This window comes from Acomys minous (assembly GCF_964271855.1).
Source record: "Acomys minous genome assembly, chromosome: 18".
Lineage (NCBI taxonomy): Eukaryota > Metazoa > Chordata > Mammalia > Rodentia > Muridae > Acomys > Acomys minous.
Window position 1 is genome coordinate 47,367,097 of NC_140501.1, and position 13,113 is coordinate 47,380,209.

Sequence of the window (13,113 nt, forward strand, 5' to 3'; positions counted from 1 at the left end):
GAGGGACCCAGAGGACTCTGGGCCCTGCAAGTGGGAGTACCATAGTCTGAATCAAGGATGTAAAACATCTGAAATTACATCCCCATGATTTCACCTTCGTTTCTCAACTCTCTCCCCTCCATCTTCCTAACTGAACTCTGCCGCTCAACTCCCTGTACTGGACATATATTATCAATGTATTCTATTTATCCTAAGCCGGAAAAGTTTTAGATAAAATAAAATATTCTACCAATGTGTGTGTGTGTGTGTGTGTGTGTGTGTGTGTTTGCTGTCATAAGCTCCCTATCTAGTCAGTCATGCATTACAACCTTTCACACAGTTTGCCTTTGTCTCCACATTCAGCCTATCAGTACAAGTTCAGGATCTCACAGCATCTGTGCCTTCAATACTGTTCAGTTATCAATGTCTGTAACTTGGTGGCTTCAAATATCCAGTGTTTTTAACATATACTGTGATTGTGTGATCATGAACTTGGGCTTAGCAATTTTTTCGTTCCACACTGCATTAGCAAAGGACATCACCAAATGTTCACTCAAAGATTTTTCAGGACTGGAGAGTGCTAGGTAGTGGTACACTGTGTATCTGTCTGATGTTGAGGATGGCCAGAAGGCTGAGGTCAGCTGGGACTGCCCACTGAATGCCTACATATGTTTTTCTGACACGATGGTCTCATGATTGTCAGACTACTTGAAGGGGAACACAGAGCTCCCAAGAGACAGTAAGCAGAAACTGGTACCGCGAACATCACATCACATCAAGTTCATATTATGGAACTACCACAGAGTTACAAATAGTCAAGGGCAGGAGATAGATGCTCCACCTCTGAGCAGAGCAAGCATCAGAGAGTAAAAGAAATTGCGGCCATCTGTAATCTACCACAAGTCTGTACTTTCTATCTTGACAATGGGAGGTCATAGGAATATTTCAGTGCTGGATGCAGCAATCTTACCAACCTACTGTATGTAAATTTCCTGAATACTTGCATGCCTTCAGGTCTCATAGCTTCCTCAGTGATGGGCAGGCTCAATGGTAACCAAAATGTAGTCTTTAATACTACATACCTTGGTTCTGTGATATAGAGAACTCAAGCTGCAACAAAGATGCAAGCTTCCTCCTTACTGGCTGGCTCCCAGAGTCCTGGAAGGGGCTATTCAGGACACTGGGGGAGAAAAAGCTTTAATGTTATTACTTAGTTGTGAACCCTATGAGTGATGAGATCAACATATCAGGTAAAATATGTACGCTTGTGCATAACAGTGATACTCCTGTCTTGAGGGTGTCTTATCTACTTTTCTATTGCTGTTAAGAGATGCCAGGACCAAGGAGACTTACGACAAGGTTTATTTGGCTTTATAGTTCCAGAGAGTGAGTCCGTGGCCATAAGGTGTGCCGTATGACAGCAGGCAGTTGTGTTGCTGGAGCGGCAGCTGAGAGTTGACATCTGATACTCAAGTGTGATGTAGAGGGTGCTGACTGGGACTGATGTGGGCTCTTGAAGCCTTGGATCCCACTCCCAGTCACACAGCTCCTCCAACAAGGACACAGCTCCTAATCCTTCCTAAGTGGTACCACCAACTGGAGACCAAGTAGTCCAACTTATGAGCTTATGGGGCGTGGGGGACATTTCTCATTCAAATTACCACAGGGCATAACCAACTTCTCTATGGTTGAATTTGAAGTCTACATTATAGGAAGAAATCTATGCCTGATACTGTCAATCTGCTTAAAAATAAAACAATACATTAGAGAGAGAGAGAGAGAGAGAGAGAGAGAGAGAGAGAGAGAGAGAGAGAGAGAGAGAGAGATATGACTCAGTGGTTAAGAACATGGATTACCTTTTCAGAAGACCGAGCTCAGTCCCCAATACCCGTAGCAGGTAGTTTAACTTCAAGGTGCCCTTAACTTCCATTTTAAACCATCTGATTCCATCTCCTGGCCTCTGTGGGCATATGAAGTCATGTGCACATGACAGTATATATACCCACACATATGCATGTAATTAAAAAAAAAAACCAAACATGCCAGGGAAGATCATAGGGCCTGGCAGGGAGGCAGCATGACTGAATGGTGTTGTTTATCTAAACTGACATAAATTCAATGTACCTTCTAAATATTTATGTTTATACCCATAGAAAAACAGCCATTCTTAGCCTTAATTAGAGAAAACTCACTCCAGCGAACAGTGGTGAAAACAGAATGCACACAGTGCTTAGAACAGATGGCAGATGAGTCTTCAGCTCTAACCAAAACATTTATACCATCCCTCCTAAGGACCAGGGAACATGGTGGAAGAGGGGCAGAACAAGCCAGTGTACAGGGAGAAGGGCTATAAATTGGCATTTTCTGTGCAAAACAGCCATTGCGAGCATGAACTCACAGATGCTTCCACTGGATCTGGGCAAGAGTGAGCCTGTGAGGTCAGGCATGGCTGGATGAGGGCTCAGAGGGTTCTCCTTACCCACTGCTGGCAGATTCAGGGAGTGGAGGAATAATTGCCTTTAGGTGTGTGCCAGCTAGTGGCCCCACCCAGTCTCCAGTGGATAGTCCCAATCTGCTGCTCAGACAGTTGGCCATGGTCAAACAAAATGGGTCACAAAACACACCCAAAAGCATGCGTGAAGTTGTCAAAGAAAGAATTAATCAACAAAACAGCATGGTCTTCTAAACAGTAGCATCAGCTTCTCCTGAAAACATATTAGGAAAAAAAGAAAAAGCAAATTTTTAGGTTCTGTCCTAGAATCACTGAAGAGGAACCATGGGTGAGACCTAGTAATTCTTACTTCACAGAGCCTCTCATGTGACTCTTATGTGCAAAAAGGCTGGGGAAGTCCTAGGTGAGGTGATCTCAAAGGTCTTTTCATCTGGTTTTCTGAGATCCTGATTACAGAGACATTTTCTTATCCCACGTGATCTGAATGCATAAATAAATGTTAATTTATTGACAAAAACCATCAACCAACACTGAGAAATTCTATCGACAAATTCAAAACTTCTCATTTTTATAAAAGGGGGGTCAGTCTTAGACATCTGGTCAAGGGCTTTGGTTGAGGACAAGTGTGTCCTGGTTGGACGTTTAGACAGCTGGTTTGCACAAATTGTATTCACATATATGATCTCAGATTTTTAGCTTTCTTGAAAGCAGAGCAAAAACAAACAAACAAACAAATCTAAAAAACATCAAGACTTTCAAAAGAATCCAAAGCTTTCATTTTTGACTAATTTCTATTGACTATTTCTGATTATCTGAGTTGTTGGTTTATATGACAAAACATCTGTAATACCTAAATGATGACAGTTCAGTAACAAGAATAACTGCGATAAATTAGTTTTGCAATTAACTTGGAAGTTAGGAACAGCAGGCTTAATGCAATGGGATGGCTGTTTATTTGTCACCGATGGGCATCAATTGTTTTGTTTTATGAGGAGATGAGGACTTCTGGATGATGTGAGAGATGGCCAAGTGGGCAGTAAGGGAGCTGCTTCTTTGTTCACAATACCTGTCCCCTAAACCCTTGATTCTCCCTTTTCTTGCATTGTATTCTTAAATCACTTCTAACTTAAACACACTTTATTCAGCTCTGGCTTTTCACAAAAGCACCCTTGAAAGGCTTTATACTCCTGTAGGTATCTCCTAGAGTCTTCACAAACCCCTGCTTTTGAAAATCATGGCCCAGTGCTCAGGCCTGGAGGAACACTCTGTGGAAAGCAAGTGTCCAGGCTCTAGTGTTAATCTACCATTTCTAGGTATGCGTCATCAGGCAACTTCACTGAACATATTTTTTTAAATAAAAAAATGTTTTTCTTAGCTGCATTCAGAGTGTCAACAAAACAGCTGCAATATGTTTTTTTTTTTTCAATTACAGAGTGGAAGTCAGTTAAAAGCACAATAATTATCTACATATAAGTTGCATCACAGACAACTGTAGATGGGGAAAAAAAGAAAACAGAAAAAACAAAAAACCCTATCATCCCCACATATAACTAATTTGTGCTGTGCACCAACAGGAACCTGCTTTAAATTTCCATGCCAATTTACAACTCTCAGACTGTACCAGGAAAGGTCATTGGCCATTGAAAATACCACCTGGACAGGGCAGGGCTAGCTAAAGACACATTCAGTAGTGTTTTAAGTATACAAAAAAAAATAAAAAATAAAAAAGACACTGTACTGTTTAAAAACACAGCATTACCTTTCAATTTTTTTTCTTTAAAAAGAGTGAGTTGTGTACAGGGGAATTAAATGCTTTATAGACAAGGAAAAAAAATCTCTGCTAGTACCAACTTATTTGTCATCATTATCTTCTTCCTCATCTTCCTCTTCTTTCTCCTCTTCCTCATCCTCATCCTCCTCATCCTCATCTTCCTCTTCCCTATTTTTCTTGCTCTTTTCAGCCTTGACCACTCTCTTTCTTGCTGCATCAGGCTTTCCTTTAGCTCTCTAGGCAGCAATTCCTTTTTTGTACTTCTCCTTAAGCTTGGCCGCGCCTTCTCACAGGGCTGCTTGTCATCTGTGGGAGCATTGTTCCACATCTCTCCTAGCTTCTTTGTGACATCACCAATGGATAAGGAAGAATGTTCTCCATTGATTTTGGGGCAGTACTCAGTACAGAACAAGAAGAAGGCTGAAGGAGGCCTCTTGGATGCATTGGGGTCCTTGAACTTCTTTTTGGTCTCCACTTTTTTGGTGGGGTATAGATCTTCATTTCTTTTTCATAACGAGCCTTGTCAGCCTTTGCCATGTCTTCAAATTTCCCCATTTCTTTAGCAGACTTGGTCTTCCATCTCTCTGAGCACTTCTTGGAGAACTCTTAGAAGTTGACAGCGGCATCTGGGTGCTTCTTCTTATGCTCCTCTGGGCAGGCTTGCACAAAAAATGCATATGAAGACATTTCACTTCTTGGCTTCTTAGCATCTCCTTTGCCTATGTTTAGTTGATCTTTGTCTGCGAGGCTCAAGAGTCATGCGGTGCCTGTCTGGCTTGCCCCGGCACTGTCTCTATGAAGCTCAATCTACTGCAGTGGTTGTGACAGCGACAGCGGGAGCCAATTCACTGAACTTCTTTAGGCAAATTTCCTCTAATAAAAAGAAAACTAGGCGTGGTGGCATACACCTTTAGTCCCAGCACTCTGGAGGCAGAGGCAGGTGGATTGATATGAGTTCGAGGCCAACCTGGTCTACACAGTGAGTCCAGGACAGCCAAGGCTACACAGAGAAACTATGTCTCAAAAACAAAACAAAAAACCAGCAGCAACCACAAAACAAACAAACAAACAACAACAACAAAAAGAAAACCAACCAATGTTACATATCTCAGAGGTTGTTGTAGGATCACATAGCTCCCCCATCCCCCTAAAAGGATTCTGAAATCTGAATAGAACTCTATAGTTGTGCTTTTATTTCATTATTACATGCAATGGTTTGAGCTTTAAACCTTAAAACTTAGGAATAAGGTCCCCAGTGCAACAATAGAATGTTCAGGAGTGGAGGCTATAGGGTGTGATTAGCTCACGAGGGGCTTGTTCTTATAACTGGATCAATCCATTTGTGCACTCATAACCTAGTGACCTGTAGGATGTAGGGTCTAGACGTAAGAACACATCATTGCAGTTATTCCTTAAAAGATATACCTGACCCTGATCCCCACCCTGCCCTCTCTCTCTCTCTCTCTCTCTCTCTCTCTCTCTCTCTCTCTTTCTTTCTCTTTCTCTCTGCCTCTCTCCCTCCCTCTCTCTCTCTTCATTTATTCATGACTATAACAATTGCTTAATGACAATGGTCTTGAAGGACACACCTCTAAAACAGTGTTTCCTAGATGCAATGACGTGAATGTCTTTGCTCTGTCACCTCCTCCATCCCATCATGGTCTGCCTCATGACAGGTAGAAAAACAACAGAACTAGACAAAGGAATAAAACACCAGAAACTGTGAACCAAAATAAATGTCTCTTCTTTTTAGGGTGCTTTGTTCGGGTGCTTTGTCGGTGATGGAAAGATGAGCGACACACTATGCTGTCACACCCAGTCATCACACTATTACATGGTCTTAGCTAATATTTTCAGTTTTTTTTTTAATCAAAGCACCTATGTAGCCTTTCTACAGTTGAAATATGGCTGTGTTCTGGATCCCATGTGAGGGTCTGTAGTTGCCTGCTTCTCTTTCTTTTAGGACTACGTCCCATTTCTTTTCCATTTTACTTCCCCCTTAAGCTTTGCCCCCATGTATGCATTGTACAGAGGACCAACTTTCACTCTCTGAGTTGATTCTCTGTTTAGAGTGCCTTTCTTTCACTTGAGTGGGCCATTACAGAACACAAAGCATGGGTGGGAACCAAGAAGTAAAGAACAACCAAACTTCTGCCTCTTAAAGCCCAATGGAGAAGAAAACAGAAGGTTTCTAATAGAAGGAGAAACAAATTTGTAATTTCTCACTGCTATGTATAAGGTTCAGCGCACCCTGAAAGTAGAAAAGAGAGTACTTTGTTCTCAGAGTTTACTAATGGAGTCACACCTTTCTCTGTTTTTTTTTTTTTTTTTTTTTTTTTTTTGGAATGAGATTGCACAGTTGTCAGCAGAACTTACAGATGCAGCTGTAGCATTATAGACCAGATGGCCCTCATCAAGTCAGCTACTCTATCATCTTTCGGTTGGAATTTCTCTTATTAAGACAAAGTAGAGATTCAGAGCCTGTGCAGCCAAGTGCAAACAAAACAGTGTGGTGGGAAAGTGAAATGTCCCATATAGGCTCCTGGGTTTGACTGCTTGACCCTAGTTGATGGCACTGTTTTGGGAGATTGTGGAACTGTCATGAGGGGAGGCCTTGCTGGTAGAAATAAGCCACTGGGGCAAGACTGTAGGCTGACCCTGTTTCCAATCCAGGCTCAAGATGTGAACAAACTGTGCCGACTCCTGTTTCCAGGAACCATTCAGCCTCAGCCTTCATTGTTTCCTACCACGATGGACCATCTACCCTGATTCATGACACAAATCCTTTCTCCCTTTAGTTTCTTCTGTCAGGCATTTTGTCACAGTGAGGAGAAAACCTCACTGTGAGCCTCAGATTCTTTTTCAATGCGTGGATCCAAGGCTGCACACCCTTTGTTCAGAGTCAGTTTGTTGTCAGTGTGTGGACATGCCTTCTATATTCCTTTTCCTTTTCATATGTCCTTTACTATTTCTTTTTGTATTCCTTGTATATTTATATTCTGTTTTGTTGTATTGGTCTATGAGTTTGTTTTCACTTTACTTAAAGGGCTTTAGAGCATGTTTTGAAGTCAGCTAGCAATGCTCTCAGCTTCACTCTTCTTGCTCACACTTTCTTTGGCTTTTCAGGGTCCTTGGTGGTTCTCTGCAAATTCTAAGATAAAATTTTCTACAAATGGTATTGAATCTATACATTTCTTTGGGTAGTGTGACATTCTAAATGTATTAGTTCTAACTCGTGAATGTGAGATACCTGTTTTCTTTGTGTATTTTGAAGGGTTTTTTTTTTCCATTACTGTTTCAGTGTCTTCGGGGTGGAGGCTGGGTGTTACACTCAGTTAATGCCTTCCTCACATTTGTGACATCATGGATGAACACACAGAACACTAGAGTAAGTGAAATCTTCAAAGTTTGTCCAAGACAGACAACCATCTTAGGATCTTGCTCAGCTGAGTAATATAAAATAGATAATATCATAGGAATAGATGCTGAGCACTGGGATGGGGTGGAGCGATGAAAGCCAGGCAGCAGAAGATGGTAGCCAATGGGGACAAAGTTAGTTAGGATAACTTGCTTTTGTTTTTTTTTTAATCCCACAGTATGATGACAACAATTAATAATACATTATGTCTTTCAAAATAGCTAGAAGGAAGGTGTTAGAATGTTCCTACCACAAGGAAATGATAGCTATATTATGATATATTAATTACCCTGATTTAATTAATATACAGAGCAAAGCCATCACATTGTAACCCATATCATGTACGATTTAAAATTTCCTAAATAAATATGAAATAAAAACTAAATGAAAATGAAAACTGAAAAAAGAATCCTTCTATTCAACAAAATGAAACCCTTAAGTAACAAACAAAGCGAGAACCGGCCATTCACACACTTACATTTAAACGTGACCCCGAGGCATTGCATTCTTTCCAGGTGCAAGCAACAGTAAGCAGCAGTGAGTGTAGTCTCAATGTGACTCATCCATCAAACGCAACATGGAGTATGGAAATAGGCACATACAGGTGCTGCCAAGCAGGTTGGCCAAGAGAGAGGTAACCTCAACTCTCTTCTTTCTCCCTATCACATTTAGCTCCTGGTGTGTGTGTGTGTGTGTGTGTGTGTGTGTGTGTGTTTTGAGGTAGGATCTCATATAAGTATCCCAGGCTGACCTTGAACTTCTAATCCTCACTACAGCCAGGGGTTGTGTCATTTAGCAAAAAGTGGTGGATGTGACCTGAGGCAGAAGGGTCCTGTTGCAGGTGGGGTGAAAGGGAAAGGATAAAGTGGTTAACTGGGCAAAACTGGACCCCTTTCTTCGAAACCTTACCTGGAAACAGAGCTATGTTTAACAAGCTTGTTTATAACCAGCATGCTTTATAATTGGTGGTAATTTATTTTACAACTTTGCCTCTGTTAAAAGCCTCATCTGGGGGGGATTACCTCCCCCTGTATATGCTCATAGGGTATCAAGTCTCTTCTTGGTAACCTGCTGTTCTTCCTCTGAGTGCCACCAGGTCTCCCCCTCCAGGGGACATGGTCAAATGTGAGGCACCAGAGTACGTGATTGAACTTAAAAATTCAAACATATTTCTACTACATATAAATAATAAACACTTGGAAAAATCAAATTATACAAATTAACCCTTTAAAGTATCACCAAAAAAACCCCATAGTAATGAATCTAACAAAACCATATCTCTCCACATATATAAACAGAGATTATATACATAGACCCATCAGATAAAATGGCATCCGGAAATATATTCATGTAATTGCGGTCAATTGTTTTTTTTGTAATCATACAAAATAAATTCAAGTGATGGACAGGTCTAAAAAAAAAAAAGCCTCACCTGGTAACTTCTGTTTTACGTAATTGTCTGTAACTGGACCATAAGACAACCTCATCTGGGAGAGAGTCTGAGACACTCAGTCCCAAACAAACTGGGCTACTGTAAGGGATGCAAGAATCAATGGTGAGCAGACAGATAACAGAGCTTGCTATTACGCCTAAATTAAAAACATGTATGATTCAAGTATTGTAGGGAAAAGTAAGTCATCAAAATAAGAAAACATCACTTTAAGGTGGTTTTTCCCCCTTGTTTATTTGTTGGGGGAAAGCTTTAGGCCATACGTCCTCCTAGACTCAGTTTAAATAACGCAACCTTTTGCAAAGCTTTCTTCATCCGCCCTTTCCCTCCAGTTTTTGCTGTGGCCCCCTCTCCCTTGGCATTGATCTTGGATAGAAGTCATTTTCCACCCCAACCACCTTGTAAGTTCCATGGGGGAATAGAATACATTTTCTTATATATTTTTTTATTCCCCATGGCTCCCTAAGCAGTATTGAAAACACCAGGAGGGCGTAGTAGATATTCATTGCTTGGTCCACAGGAGGTAAAGTCAATCGTCGAGGGAGACCTGAGCTAGATCTGAGCAGGAGGCCATGTCTCTGGGTCTGAGTCTGGGAAAAAGAATTGCAGTAAATAGAATCAGAAAGGCCATCCTTTTATTTAGTGTGTGTGTGTGTGTGTGTGTGTGTGTGTGTGTGTGTGTGTGTGCATGTGCACTCACATGTGCATGTGTAAGGGTTGCATTTGTTAGCTGGTGTATGTGTGCACATGTGAAGGTACATGTGGAGGTCAGCAGTTGATGTTGGGTATCATTTTTTATTATTATCCACTTTATATTGTGAGGCAGAATCTCACCAATTCAGTTAGTCTGGCTGGGCAGCTTGCCTTGGGGACCCCCTTTCTCCAATCTGGAGTTGTAGTATTAAAAGTAGGGCATCATGCTTGCTCGGCTTTGCCTAGGCTCTGGGCCCAACTCTGATCGTTAAGATTGAGCCATCTTTTTAGCTCCCACTCCTCAGCTTTTTTTTTTCTTTTTTTGTAGTTGTTGAAGCAAGAAGGAGAGAAGAGAGAAAGATGGGGCATGCACTGTGAGTAAACTTAGGACATGTACAGACCTTTCAGTCATTGGGTGCTGCCTTGTTTTAGCTACAGCTAGTTCTGTCTGTTGTGCAGTGAGGCACCATGCACAGGTGGACCAGCAGATGTGTTTGTCAGGGGTTCTCAGCTCCCAGTTCTAAGTGACGGTGTCATTCTAGTGCCCACAACCTCACTCTGTTGCTTGCCGGTAAGCAAGTCATATGAGTTATTCTCAACTATCTGGTACCCTCATGTGGCCAGGACAGTCATCGATTCCAGCTCTCGGTGAATGTCTGTCTCATGCCAAGAGCTAGCATAAAGGAAGCAGCCATGAACGCATCACTAAAAAGTTCCTGACATCATAACCACTGTATGACAAGGAATAATTTCATCCTGGCAGGTAGTAAGGTTTTAGAGAAATTGTGGAAAAAGCCAGAAAGTTCAAGATTTTGGTGCTTTGGACCAAAAGTGGTCAAGAAAACAGCAGCATAGGGAGAAGTACAGGAAAGAGACTGCTGGGGCCCTGGGGGCCGTGTAAGGAGCAATTCAGAAAGGGAGCATTGGATGATACATGTGACAAACCTCCTAATGCTGTGCCAGGTTTGAGACCATCCAACTTGGCTAGAAAAGAAAATTTAGTATCTTTAAAGCCAAAGGAAGGGGGAAGAAAAAAGAATCTCCTAAGACTAAAAACACCACAAGCAGAGTCTTGGACCATGATCTCCTTGATGTCTGCAGACAATGCACGTGCAGTAAATATGTAATAAATGACGGCGGAGTAAACCTGAGGAGCCATTGTTCCTCCACGCACATTTCCCCCTGTCATTCAAGTTTAATGGCATCCATTTGGAGGGAAGTGATGTAAATTAAATGTGGAACATCTCTCACAAGTTGGTGTGTTTAAAAAATTGGCCTCCCTAGTTGGGGGGCAGTCTTCTGGGTCTGTGGAACTATGAGGAAATAGCTCATCGTTGGGGGAAGTGGGTTGCTGGAGGAAGGGCCTTGAAAGTGACTGTTGCGTCTCGATGCATTCAGAGCACTCTCTGATTCTTGATTGCCATTTCTGAGAAGCTTCCATATTTGTAGGCACCTTGACATTAGACTTTTTTTTTTAAGTTGTCTGTACCCTTTAAAAATATTATTTAATTAATTTATTCAGATTACAACTCAATTGTTATCCCATCACTTGTATCCTCCTGTTCCTCCCTCCCTCCCGCTTTCACCCTATTCCCCTCCCCTAGGACCTTAGACTCTTAATCTGCCTGAACTATGTGGAAACATGTTTGTTGTTTCAGAGCCATCCGGCTTTGTAACATTTTGTTATGGTAACTTAAAAGGATTCAGGAACATGGTGACCCCCCCTCCTCCTTTTTCCAAGAAGCAGAACATGAGGCCAGAGATGGCAGAGTCAGGATCTGAAGCCAGAATTGTGTTTCTCTAAGATTACAGCCATTCTGCCATTCTTTGGCAGTGTATCACTGTGCTCACTTAAGCTTTTCACCTATGATTGCTAGACAGTACCGTCACCTGAAAGTACCTCAACTCAGAGCCCTGCGCGTCAGCTTTCCTGGGAGAACTATTTTGTGGTCTTATGCTTGCTTTGGTGCCAACTGTAGTGGGAAGGTGCTTACTCTGTCACAGGAAAGACTCAGGGGCAGAAGAGATGCCTCTGCCATTACGAACACTTGCTGCTCTTCCAGAGAGCATAAGTCTGGTTCCTAGCACCTATGGTTTATGGCTCAAAACCACCCATAAATTCAACTCCAGGGACTCTGACACTCTTCTATGCTAGCACACACACGGCAGTATAGGGAGAAAGAAGAGAATTGGAGTGAACAAGGCACTGACCTATAAGCATAGAAGAATGACATTAGGAGTCGTTTTATTGATACCTTTAAAAAACTTGGCGACAGTAGTTTATGGTTTTGCCCTAGGCCCCTTGACTATCTAGTTTCTGGCTCTTTGTCACCCAAGCAGTGTCAGGTATGGGTTCCAACTCATGGAGTGAGCCTTAAGTCAAATCAGGTATTGGCTGGTTACGCCCACGAGCTTTGTGTCACCATTGCCCCAGTATACCCTGCAGGCAGGACATTACTGTAGACCAAAGGTCTGTGCATGGGTTGGTGTCCATGTTTCTCTCTAGGTAGCTGTTCCGAGCACACTCCTGAACCAAAGACACTACAACCCAGGGGTGAAGGCTCCATGTAGGCACCAGCCTGGCCTCTCCATGTTCAGTGGGCTGGGTAAGAGTTTAGCAATGAGGCATTGCTGTCAGTTTGTGGAGAGCAACCCATCGTCTTGGCAACAGCCTGTGTTATTTGAGGATCCCTTTGGCCAACAAATCAATTAAATGTAACTCAACACTGTGCTGGAAGCTTCCTCAGGTAACAAGAGGTGACCACTGGGGACTCTGTCTTTCCCATTAGCTCGCAATTTCATTTTGATCACCTTCACATACGTCTGTTTTAGGGAGCTCTATTATGTTAGGTTTCCATACTACACTTCAAATGGCCCTTAATTTTAGCTGTCTTTCCCCATATTCCCTCACCCCCCACCTCCCGAATTTATGCTTCCTTTGAGCTCTTTATCCTGTTATATAACTATTCTATTTTCTTTTCCTAATGAGCTCTGTCCCCCCCTAGTCCTTTACTGTATACATATAAGCTCCATGGTTCTAAGGATTGTAGTTTAGTTATTGTTGACTTAAGAGCTAAATATCCACATATAAGGGCATTCATATTATGTATGTCTTTCTGGGTCTGAGTGACTACTCAGGATACACTTTTTTTTTCTAGTTTCATCTATTTGCCTGTGAATTACGTGATTTTTTGTTTTTTAAAAATAGCTGGGTAATATTCCATTGTGTAAATGTACTGCATTTTCTTTATCCATTCTTTTGTTGAGGGACATTTAGTTTATTTCCAGTTTCTGGCTACTGTGACTTCTAGAGCAGCCATGAACATCATTGAACAAATATTTTTTTTTGT

At 41.9% G+C, this 13,113-nt stretch overlaps 1 pseudogene across 1 annotated transcript; it reads right to left on the minus strand.

Annotated features, from left to right (window-relative positions):
* Positions 1-4,282: 4,282 nt before the first annotated feature.
* LOC311589599 (high mobility group protein B1-like) lies at positions 4,283-4,889 on the minus strand (annotated as a pseudogene). Its single transcript has one exon. The product of its transcript is annotated as a high mobility group protein B1-like (transcript).
* Positions 4,890-13,113: the final 8,224 nt, after the last annotated feature.